This window comes from Dromiciops gliroides, chromosome 5 (assembly GCF_019393635.1).
Source record: "Dromiciops gliroides isolate mDroGli1 chromosome 5, mDroGli1.pri, whole genome shotgun sequence".
Lineage (NCBI taxonomy): Eukaryota > Metazoa > Chordata > Mammalia > Microbiotheria > Microbiotheriidae > Dromiciops > Dromiciops gliroides.
The window spans coordinates 134,463,654-134,476,188 of record NC_057865.1 but is presented as its reverse complement, the minus strand read 5'-3'; positions in this window follow the sequence as shown (position 1 = coordinate 134,476,188).

The window sequence follows — 12,535 nt, the reverse complement described above, 5'->3', positions numbered from 1 at the left end:
ATTCTGTCACTCAGATGTGATACATGAACATAAATGGACCAATGAGGACAAATAACTGTAATGCATTCTGACATCAGAGGTTTGCTTTACTTAAAAATCAATCATTCACTTGTATATACTGAATTGAAGTTGGCAAATTTTCTCATGATCAGGTTTAAAATTTTCACCTTTCACTTATTAAAAAGCTAACTTTTACTGTATGATTAAACAGACTGATCATTCACAAGTAGTACATCATGAGTGTGAGGTTTAATGGATCTCAGGAGAATGAAAATCATCAGAAATGTTCAAATTATTCTAGGGGATTCTCCATCACATTATATAAGTACTATTTAACTTGATATCTTAGGATAGAGAGTTGGTGTTTGACTAAGCAAATGATCAAGCTCACTGCTTTAGGAAACTCTTGGGGAATAATAACTTTGATGTTTGTTATATTACTATGGATAAACTAACTCTGTTCACCTGCAGTAGACTTTTACTTCATCTTAGCACTTCCTTCTAGAGCAGAACTTCTTAAACTTTTCCCACTCATGAGTCATTTTCACCTGAGAAATATTTATGCAACACTGGGTTATATAGGTACATAACCTTTTAGTGTTGCCAAATTTTTCACAACCCCCATATTCAGTTATGTGACCCCATATGGGGTTGCAACCCACAGTATAAGAAGATTTGCTCTAGACTAGACATTGGGAACTAGTTGAATAATGCCAGATATGCAGGAGATTTTTAGTGGAGTGCCCCTGGTTAATCTATGCTTGACCCACTGCTATTTAATATTTTTTTCAAGGGCTTATATGAAGCCAAAAGTGATGTGCTTATCAAATGAGCAGATGACACAAAACTAGGAGAGATAGTAAGATTTGATGATAATCATGATCCCCCCCAAAAAAAAAACCAAACAAACCCCACTAATGGACTAAAACTTAAGGCTGAATCTATTAAAATGGAATTTAATAAGCACAAATCATGATAATTTATTAGAGCTTAGATGTCATCTAATATAGTGCCGCTCATTTTTTTAAAAGAAGAGGAAGCTGTGGTACAAAGAAATTAAATGAATTACCCTAAGTCACTAGGGGAGTTAATGGCAGAGTCAGGATTTGAAACTAGGTCCTCTCATCCCAAATTCTGTGGGGGTTTTTTCAATACATTTTGATCTTTTTTTTAAATACCTGAGTCCAGATTAACTCACAGATAGAAAATGGAGGAGGCCTGGTTAGTTAGCAATTCATCTGAAAAAATGTGGAATTAGTTTAAAGGGCTTTTAAGTCAGCATGAGTGAACAGGGTGATGTAGCCTCCAAAGAAACTAATGAAGCTTTTGTTGTTCAATCATTTCAGTCATGTCTGATTCTTCGTGACCCCATTTGGGGTTTTCTTGGCAAAGATACCATAGTGGTTTGCCATTTCCTTCTCCAGCTCATTTTATAGATGAGGAACTGAGGCAATGAAGGTTAAGTGACTTGCCCAGGATCACATAGCTAGTAAGTGTATGAAGCCAGATTTGAACTCAGGAAGATGAGTCTTCCTGACTACAGGTCCACCACTCTATATAGCATGCCACTTAGCTTCTCCTAATGAAGCTTTAGCCTGTGTTGAGAGGTACAGAATCCAGAACTAATGAGTGGATAGTCCTGTCATATTTTGCTTTGGATAGACCATTCAGTTCTCAACACTATATTATAAGAGAGACACTAAAACTGTGGAAAGCATCCAGAGGTGTGTGTCCAGAATGGTGTAAGGTCTCAAGGTCGTCATCATATGAGCATCAGTTAAATGAATTAAGGATGCTTAGATTAAAATTAAGAGTACCAAAAGAAAAGACATGTTTACTGTCTTTAAGTATTTGGGAGGGGGGATAGATTTGCTCTTCTTAGCCCCAAAGAGCAAGAACTGGTATCAAAGAATGGAAGATACAGAGGCAAATTGAGGCTTTATATAAAAAAGAAAAACTTCTCAACAAGTTAAGTTAGCTAGAAGTGGAATGGACTGTCTTAGGTGGTAGTGAATTTACCATTTCTAGGTATCTTTAACCAAAAGGTGTTATGACTGCTTATCAGTGATGTTTTAAAGGTGATTTTTCTTCAGGTTTGAATTGACTTAGATATCTTTCTGAGGTCCTTTTAATTTTGAGCATCTAAGAGTGAAGACAGCTTCATATATTACCTTTCATATTTTTTTTCTCTTTACTAATGCTAGTCATGTCCTATGTTGGCAGTGAGGTGGTATAGTGGATAGAGTTGTTTGTCCTTAGTTCTTGAAAAGGACTATGATGTTGGGGTGATATCGTGAATTGGATTTAAGTGAGGCAGGGCTGCACAAAGTTACCAATCTCACTCTCTCTCCAGAGCCTTCTGAGTCCAGGGGCAAGATATATATCAGGATGACTGAAGATGGTCCCAGATGTTTAAGGAAATTGGAGTTAAGTGATTTGCCTAGGGTCACACAGCTAGTAAGTGTCAGAGGTCATGTTTGAACTCAGGTCTTTTCAACTTCAGGGCCAGTGGTCTATCCACTGCACCACCTAGCTACCCCTGGTTAACAAGTAATGAGAGAATGAATATTATAATGAGGATATGCAGGACATGACTGATCACTGAATCTTGGTCAAAGAGACTTATGTATCCCCATATCACTGTCTAGGGTAATTTAGACCTTAGCTTCTTAAACTGTGGGTTGCAACCCTATATGAGATTGCATAACTGAATATGGGAGTCACAAAAAATTTGGCCACAGTAAATGGTTATGCATAACTATTTGATATACCTATATATCTGGGGTCATGTAAAAATTTTTCAGGTGAAAAGATGTTTTGAGTGGAAAAACTTTAAGAAGCCCTGATCTAGACAAAAGGGGGAATCCACATCTCCTACAACCAGTCTGACTAAAATACAATGGGCCAGAATTAATCAATTCACCTAGCCCAGAATTTCTTTACCTTTTGATCAGATATGAGTTTTCCCAGTTGGCTGCATCTCACCCAATATTTCATCTTATCATCAGCGCTGCCCTTCAAAGGCTATCTGGATAATGTATAAGGACTGATTTCTGAATGATGATTTAAGAAAAGGAAAAAAACTTTAGCCCTAATTCAATAATTACTTGTTAATATGAGAGAAATAATTTCTTTCAAATTATAAAACACATTGCAAACCTTAAAGCTAAATACTAGCTAGTTATTATTATTAAGTTCTAATTTTGCATAAATCAAATGCTTAACAATCATGAAATTTATGTAGAAATCATGAAATTGTATAGTTTTCCTTCTAATATTCTATGCAAATGGTTGTTAGTTGTAAAATGAGTCAATTTATTCCTAAAGAAGGCACTATTTTTTCCAATCTATTCTAAAACTCACCCTCAACCATTCTTTATAATGACTGTTTTTTTTTTTTTAACAAAACAGTTCGGAAAAAATAACCAACATAGAAAAAAATATGACATGATATGTGGTATTCTACACCTATGGGCCCTTTCCTTTGAAGAAAGAAGTTGAGATACTTTCTCATATCTCTTCACTGGGGCTAAGCTTGATAATACTTAAGATTATTTATGAAATATAACCAAATAACCAGCACCAGTAGATTTCTTTCAACGTTCAACAAGATTGTGGATTCCCACCCTTTCCCTCACCTTTATCTGTTTAAACAACATATCTGTACTACTGTTACCTTATAATCATGTGGCAAATTATGAATTGTGAGTATAATTTGGTCATGATCTTGATATATCTCCATAATATTTTATACTCAGTGGGTATTCCAATATTGAAAATGAAATGTAATTCTCTAAAATACTGATAAAGTATATTCTTCCTGCATAATTTTTTTAATAAGGCTCAGTTTGAATAAGGACAGAATTGTATTTTTTAAAAAATCGTGTGCCAATACTTTAATTACTTTCCCAAATAATTCAATTTTATCTTATTTTCAGTTCCAAATTATCTTCTTTTCCCTCTCCTCTTCCCAACTCATTGAAAAGGCTAGAAAAAGCCCATTACAAATATGTATAGTCATAAAGCAAATTGTCACATTAGGCATGTATGGACACAATTATTAACAAAATTGAAGAGGAAAACACAAATTCAAACAAATGCTTTCTAAGTTTAGCTTTAAAAATTGAAAAGATCTCTAAGTGCTGATGTATAAAGGGGTTAGAGGCAAAAGAATTAAGTTCCAAGACCAAGAAAGAGGGTGCATAAAAGCTCCTGATCCATTTGACACAGTTCATAGCCTTTTGCAGAAAGAATAAAGCCCTGTTGAGCAAGGAACGAAAAGATCTCATTATAGGAAGAAGCCAAGCCATATTGAAGACTGGGCACTAGTAACTATTTCTAAAAACAGCCCTGCTGTTTTATATTGAACCAATCCGTTTCTTAACTTGGTAGGTAGCGGTCTAAAGATGGAGCCAATCGGCTTGATCCTGTACCAATTACAGATGTCGAAGTGTGGTTTCAAAGACCTGCAAATAGTTAACATAGCCAGCTGTGTTGTTGTGAAACAAAAGAAAAGTTAATGTTCCATCCAGAAACCTAGAAATCATTGTTGATCGTGTGCCTGATTTTCCAAGTTGTAAAGACTATATTGTGGCATCATTTAATATTGACTTCAAAGGAGGATCCCCAAATCAGAATGCAAAATACTTTCAAGGACCCAGACAGTGCCTCAGAGATGAGGAAAATAGTGGCAATCTCAGATGACACTGCATCTGTTATGCTCTCTGCAGCAATTGGACTATTAGTGGGGGGTGGGGGTTCACAGAGAAGGAAAATATCTCTGGATGCATATTATATTAAATCTTATTAGATCCTCAGAAATAATAATTGGGCATATTTACACAATTACATTTTAGTAAACTACTATGCCAGCTTAACTGTAATATTCTTATAAAAGTACATTAAACAGCAATCCAAAAGCAATTTAACTGCTGAAGACTTTCTATCTAATTATTCACAAATTAATGAAGAAAATTAAATTCCAATCACTGAAAAAATGAGGCAAGGGTAAGAATCAGAACTATAGATTAGTTAAAGCAAAGATATGCAATGCATAACAGAATTAAAGCATTTCTTTTATTCAAACTCAGTGCTTAAAAAAGAACAAATCCATCATCTTGAAATTTGACTTGTAGCTTGACATTAAAAATAATATGAGTAGAATTTTCAGTGGGGTAAGCACAAAACTAGTTCAAGTAGTGTCACTCTCAATTAACGTACTCAGGTGGTGTGCCCATTAAAATTCCCACTTGTGGGTTCAGCTCGCTATGCAAATGGGGTCATTACCTGGAGAATTTAATTGGGTATGACACTGGGAGTAGGAATTTTCCTTTCAAAATAAACCTACTTGCACACATTTTCACTAGAATTCTGATTATTATATATGCTTCATATTGTTTTGCTCTATAAATATTTACTAAAAATCAGGCTGTCCTTGCTTAATTTTCCTTTACAAGTGACTCAGAATACATCCAAATGATTTTTAAATGGTTTTGTGTGTGTCTATAGTAAGGCTGGTTAGAATAAGCCTTTTGTAAGTTATGTTGTTTATCAAAACATTTTTATAAATCTTCCATGTCTTTTCAAACCACCCTTCACTTGTGGGTACATTTTCAATGAATGTTTTCATCATTCAAGGACAAGCATTCTTTTCCCCAATGCTCTTTGGCATTTATCTGGAGACTTGAATAATGAACAGTTCAAAAGTACCACCTGCATTGTTGTCCAGACACTAAATTCTAAGTAATAACACTATGGAGTTGCTTCTTTAGCACTTTCAGAGTTCTTTGTGAGTGCTATGTAAACACAGAGGCCCAGGTGGAAAAGCTAAGTGCCTCCTTCAGGAATCAGAGCCAGAGGTATGATCGCTATTAACAATAATAACTGGCATTTATAGAGCATTTTAATGTTTGCAAACTACTTCACATCCATTGCATCATTTGATCCTTGAGACAGCTCTGTGAGGTAGTTACTTATAGGAATCATTATTCTCATTTTAGAGTTGGAGAAACTGAGGCTCAGGGAGACTTTAGGACTTTGCCAGTGGTTGTACAGCTTACGCCAGAGACGAGATTCAAAATGAGCTCTTCCTGACTTGGGTCCCTGTTTTCCAACTACTACTGTACATCACAACTCCTATCTAAAACTATCTAAAACTCTTGATTCTTCTTAAAGAGTTCACTTAGATCATAAAATGTGAAAGAGAGAGTAAATCATGAGATAGTAAAAGTATAGCTTTAAAAAGAGGTGTGTAGAATATAGACTCCCCTATAGAATATAAGGAAAATGTATTCTAAATATGTATGTGTGTATCTATCTATCTATATCATCTATATCTATATATATGAATGAATGTATGAATGAAAAAACATTTATTCAATGCTAATTACATGTAAAGAACTGAGTTCAGTACTAAAGATACAAACAATGCCTACACTCATGAAGCTCATTTTCTAATAGAGTGGTAGGGGAGGGTAACAGCTTACATGGAAGGACTCCCAAGGATGGTAGGTGTTAGCAACAAAACTGATGGTGATGCATCTTCTTTAACATCATCCCCATTCATAAAATCCTCTTTTTCTGATGTTGAATTATCAGTATCAAGAACTTTGGTGGTAAAAGCTTTCTTTACCAAATCCTCAGTAAACTGTGGCTGTTGAGGAGGTGGGGACTACAGTGTGTGAAGAGAAAGTTCTCCATAGAGAGAAGCAACCTGGGGAAAGGGCTGGAGGTCTAGGGAGTGGTGGTGTTCCTTGGACTCTTACGCTTACTTGCCCATTGGTGACAGGGAGCCTGGGTTTAAATCCTCTTTCCCTGCTACTACCCATATAAACCTGGGAAAACTACTTAATCTAAATGGGTTTAATTTTCTATATCCATAAAATTGAAGAGGTTGGTCAAGGTGGCCTCTGAGGTACATTTCAGCTCAAAATCTATATTGTCCTTTACTATGGCTTCTGCAAGTGAAGCATAGAGATTATAACAAATATTCAACAAGAGTATTTTGATTAGGGGCAGCTAGGTGGCACAGTGGATAGAGCACCGGCCCTGGAGTCAGGAGTACTTGAGTTCAAATCCGGCCTCAGACACTTAACCCTTACTAGCTGTGTAACCCTGGGCAAGTCACTTAACCCCAATTGCCTCACTAAAAAAAAAAATAATAATAATAAAGAGTATTTTGATTGGCTGGAGTTTATCTCATATATTAAAGTAGTAGTATGCTGTAGATACAATACTAAATCAGGTGACCATGAACTTAGTTTTTTTTTCCCCTACTTACTGGATGATGAGTTTCAATAACTCATTCAATAAGTAACTCATAGTATGACCCTGAAGAAAGAATAGTCACATCTCTGTGTAACTCACAGTATTGTCTTTAGTATTGATTCCTTAGTAAAAACACTAGCAAACCCTTGGAAGAGTGGTACTATACATTCTAAATGTTTATAAGTGTGCGAGATTATATAGGAAGCCAGGATTTTACCCTTAGTTTGTCATAGGTTCAAACCCAATGAAAATATTTTTTATTTCATCCAAATAGAAAAACAACATAAAACCCCATTTTTTTTTTAACAGAAACAAACAAAAAAAGTCTAATAAGGAAAGCTGGTTGATTAGAAACATCATAGTGCTCCTAAGCAAAGCATTGGGCAGGATTTTTAATAACTGTAACTCTATGGGAAATTTCCCATAGAATATCAAATATGGGCCCAACTCACAGACATACCTTTTTTTCTATGATATTTCTAATTGTGCCCAGAGGCTAAGAAAGAGTTGGCGCATCCAATAAATATAATCATTTACATGCATGGAGCTCCCTTTGAAGTTAATAGGACCTTTGGAAAGGGGAGTTACTCACCAAGAGAACTGAGCCCAATGTGAACCAAGTCCTCTGTTCTTTGCATGCAGAAGTATGACAAACTCATTTTGGATTTGCTTACTGCTTATCTTTCCTTTGTGAGTGAAGTTCAAATTGGAGTTGAGTTGAGTACCATGTGAAGGGGAAAGGGAGATAAGGGGGCAATAGGGGTGGGGGTAGGCACACCAAGATTCTCACCCTCTTATGGACTCATTCACACACAGCTCTCAAATTTACTCAGCAAGCTTCAGGTTCGTTTGTCTCTGATGTCTCTCCTTTTTTTCCCTTCAGAAACTAAAAGGGGCTCATTAAATACTGATGCAGATAAAGTGAAGAAATATCATATCTGACTAGCAGACATTCATTGTTGCTCCCAAACTGGAATTGATGTGTCTCTTACCCAATTTTTCCAGATAGGTAGGTAGACAAGGGTTCATGTCCCTGGAGTTTGCTTTGATCCTCACATTTTCCCCACTCCTGCAGAATTAGGACAGGCCCTCACTGTAAGGCTTCCTAAGCCATTGAGTTTTCCATTGATCTCACTCTCCATATCCAGTCACTCTTTCACTTTTATCTGTTGTCCTCCCCTATAAGAAAGTAAACTCCTTGAGGGTAGGAGGTGTCTAGCATGTTTTACTTTATATTCCAAGTGTTTGGTCATCCTGGCACACAGAAAACATTTAATAATTTAATAATTGCTCTATGTCATCTTTCTCACACATGCATAACTGACTTACATTTCCTCAGCTTTTCATAGATATAATTAACAGCTACAGGCAGTTGCATGCCTATACTACCTTCCCTGCTTTTAGTCATGGTAGTTAATAGACTCAACAGTGTCTCACAGAAATGAACTGACTATATGGTTATGACTATATGGGTTATGGGTTATGAGGATAGTATGGAAAAATAGTATATTTTCATGGCATCTTCATTTTTTTTTTTAGTGAGGCAATTGGGGTTAAGTGACTTGCCCAGGGTCACACAGCTAGTAAGTGTTAAGTGTCTGAGGCCAGATTTGAACTCAGGTACTCCTGAATCCAGGGCCGGTGCTCTATTCACTGCGCCACCTAGCTGCCCCACATCTTCATCTTTTAAGAATATTGTTGTATTGATTATGTGATCTGCATTATACACATTTTTAAAAATGCCATGGCAGAGTGCATAAAGAGATCCCTGAGAGAATGGAAAACCTGAGTTTAGGTCCCACCTCTTACATAAATACTGGCTATGTGACTGAACAAATCACTTAACCTCTCAGTTCTCCCGGGAAAATCTCTAAGATCATATGTTGCTGAATATATGTCCAATTCCATTGGGAGAGGGAATGTCCTCACCTGGAGTGTCCTATGCCAAAGGTCCAGAAAAAAATCATGTTAGGTAGTCAGGGCAGGGGTTGTTTCCCCTATTTTACAAATAAAGATATGAATACACAGAAAGGTTATCATAGAAAGTTAGTAAGAGAGCTGGAACAAAAGTTATAAGCTTCTTGAGGGCAGGGATTCTTTCATTTTTTTGTTTTGTTTTTTTGCCTTTGTATTTCCATAGACAAGCATCTTGCCCAGCATAGGTGCTTAATAAATGCTTGTTGAAGAAACTGAATGAATGAATATGTGAATGAACAAGTCAATGGATGGATGGATGGATGGATAGAATGGATGGACTGACTATAGCCCAGGGCTCTTGATTTCTCAGCTAAGTTGCCTCTCAGAATATGGGCTCACCACGATTTTGCCTAGTAAGCTAGTCTCACTCATGTTTAGTCACCTGGTCACTTTATTTTCTAGTCATACATCTTTACAACTCTGTGCTTTTTCTCCTCCACAATCATGCACTAGAAGTTTGTTGTTCTTTGCATAGCATTCAACTTTATTGTGCCGGCTATGTTCCAGGCATCATGCTAGATGCTAGAAATACAAAGAGAAAAATGAAATAATGTCTTCCCTTGAGGAGTTTACAGTCTAGAATCAAAGTAGGATTTTGGTGGAGGATGGATGTGTGGATGGACAGAGAGAGAGAGAGAGAGAGAGGAGGGGCAAACATACATTCATACACATACAAATACATATACACACAGAGCAATATAGATTTAGAATTTAAAAGCAGGGGTTATCTAATCCAACTTGTTCATTTTACGATTGCTCAGAAAGTTCCTTGACTAAGGTTATACCAGTAGTAAGTAGCAGCTCTTGGGATTCCGGTTCAGCTGCTCTGTCCCAATTTCAGCACATATAAATATATGTATAATACAAATGGCAGATAAGTTATACAAAATGGACAAGTTACTGAAAAAGTATTGCTGAAAGAAAATTCTCAGGCTACAGTATCTACAAAAAAGTTTGACCTTTTTTTTCTTATTAGATTATCACTACTAATCACTTTTTAACTGATTGACCATGGTACCTTTTTGTTTACCCTTAATGAAGAGTATTTGTTTGTTTGTTTGTTTTTCTCTGACTTTAGTGCAATTAGTTGAACCAGGTTTTGGGTGACTGGCATTTTGTGATTTTCCTATTAAATATCCACAATCTCTTTCTACATTGGGTTCATGGAGTTCTTACAGGGTTTTTCAAATCTGTTCTGATTGTTAGTTTCTCTATTCACACAATTACAAAAAGGTAGCTTACAAGAAGTTAGATTCTTGAGGTTCTTTTTTAAATTTATGAAAAGTGGGATTATTAACCTTGCAAACAAAAGCTTTTTTTTCTTCTTTTTAAATCAGATCTGTGGTTTAATTGGTATAAGGAGCTCCTATTGAATATTCTTCCTCTAATAATGCACCTTCTAAAAATGGCACCTTCTTTGCAACTTTTAGTCTAAGAGAGTAGCCTGGGGGCACTGAGAGGCTGAGCGTCCTCCTTAGAATCACATAGCCAGTATATGTTAGTGCCAGAACTTGAATGAGTATTTCTTCACTTCCAGGTCTGCTCTCTACCTATACTACTTCTCAAGACTTTTCATGAACTCAAAAATTAAAAAATAAACAAAAACCCAAATGTTAAAAAAAGTTACATGTAATTTGAGAAAATATTATTTTAAAAAGAACCTAGGATCTCCTCTATGCCATGCCTTGATGAGGCATTGGAGTAGCTCTGTTCATATTTAACACATTCAAGTCACTCCTTAAACCAGACTTTTCCTACTCAGTTAGTTGTCTGGAGAAAGTCTGTGTCAGCACATCATCTTGTACTGAGCTTCCATCTTTCTTCTTTCCCGAAACTTTATTTATTTTTTATTCTGCAACAAACATTTATTTTATTTATTCAAGTTACATGTAAGGGTAGTTTTCAACATTCATTTTCATAAGATTTAGAGTTAGAAATTTTTCTCTCTCCCTCCCTTTCCTCTCCCCTTTCATAAGACATCAACCAATGTGATATAGGTTATATATATATACAATCCACAAGTGCTCTTTTTATCAGTTCTTTCTATGGGGGTGGATAGTATGCTTCATCATTAGTCCCTTGGGATTTTCTTGCATCATTGTATTGCTGAGAGTAGTTAAGTCATTCACAATTGCTCATAGAACAATACTGCTGTCACTATGCACAATGTCCAACCAGTTCTGCTCATTTCCCTATACATCAGTTCATATGAGTCTTTCCAGGTTTTTCTGGGATCATCCTGTTTGTCATTTCCTATAGCACAATACCATTACACTACAATCATATACCACAGCTTCTTCAGTCATTCCCCAATTGATGGACATTCCTTTGATTTCCAATTCTTAGCCACCACAAAGAGTTGCTATAAATATTTTTTGTAAAATGTTTCCTCCTTTCCTCTTTTTTCACAATTATTACTATTTTTTGCTGGGGAAGTGAGGGTTAACTGACTTGCCCAGGGTCACACAGCTAGTAAGTGTCAAGTGTCTGAAGTTATATTTGAACTCAGGTCCTCCTGAATTCAGAGCTGGTGCTTTATCCACTGTGCCACCTAGCTTCCCTCCACAATTATTATTGTTAACTGTTTCCCTCCATCCTATTCCCTTCCCCATGATATTTACTCTATCATCTATCTTCTTTCACCCTATCCCTCTTCAAAAGGGATTTGCTTCTGTCTATCCCCTCCCCCAATCTGCCCTCCCTTCTTTTGCTCCTCTCTCTTTATCCCCTTCCCCTCCTATTTTCCTGCAGGGTTAGACAGATTACTCCATCCAATTGAGTGTGTATGTTATTCCCTCCTTGAGCCAATTCTGATGAGATTGAGGTCTTTGAGCCAATTCTGATGAGTGTTAGGCTCATTTACTGCCCAGATTAAAAAGATTACTCCACCCAATTGGGTCTGTGAGTGTTAATCCCTCCTTGAAACAACTCTGATGAGATTAAGGTCTTTGAGCCTATTCTGATGAGTGAAAAGTTCATTTTACTGCCCTGCTCCTCCCCCATCTTTTCCCCCACTTCATAAACCCTTTCCTGTTTCTCTCATGCAGGATTTCACCCCATGCTACCTCTACCCTCCCCCCTCCCCCTGTGCATTCCCCTCACCCCTCAGTTTTACCCTAAAGATGTAATCATGAGGCAGCTAGATGACACACTGGACAAAGCATCCACCCTGGACCCAGGGGGATCCCAGCCAAAACCTGGCCTCAGACACAAGACATTCTCCCACTGCATGACCCCAGATATGTCCCTCAACTCCAATTTTTTATGGTTCTCTAGTGTCTTGTATTTGAAA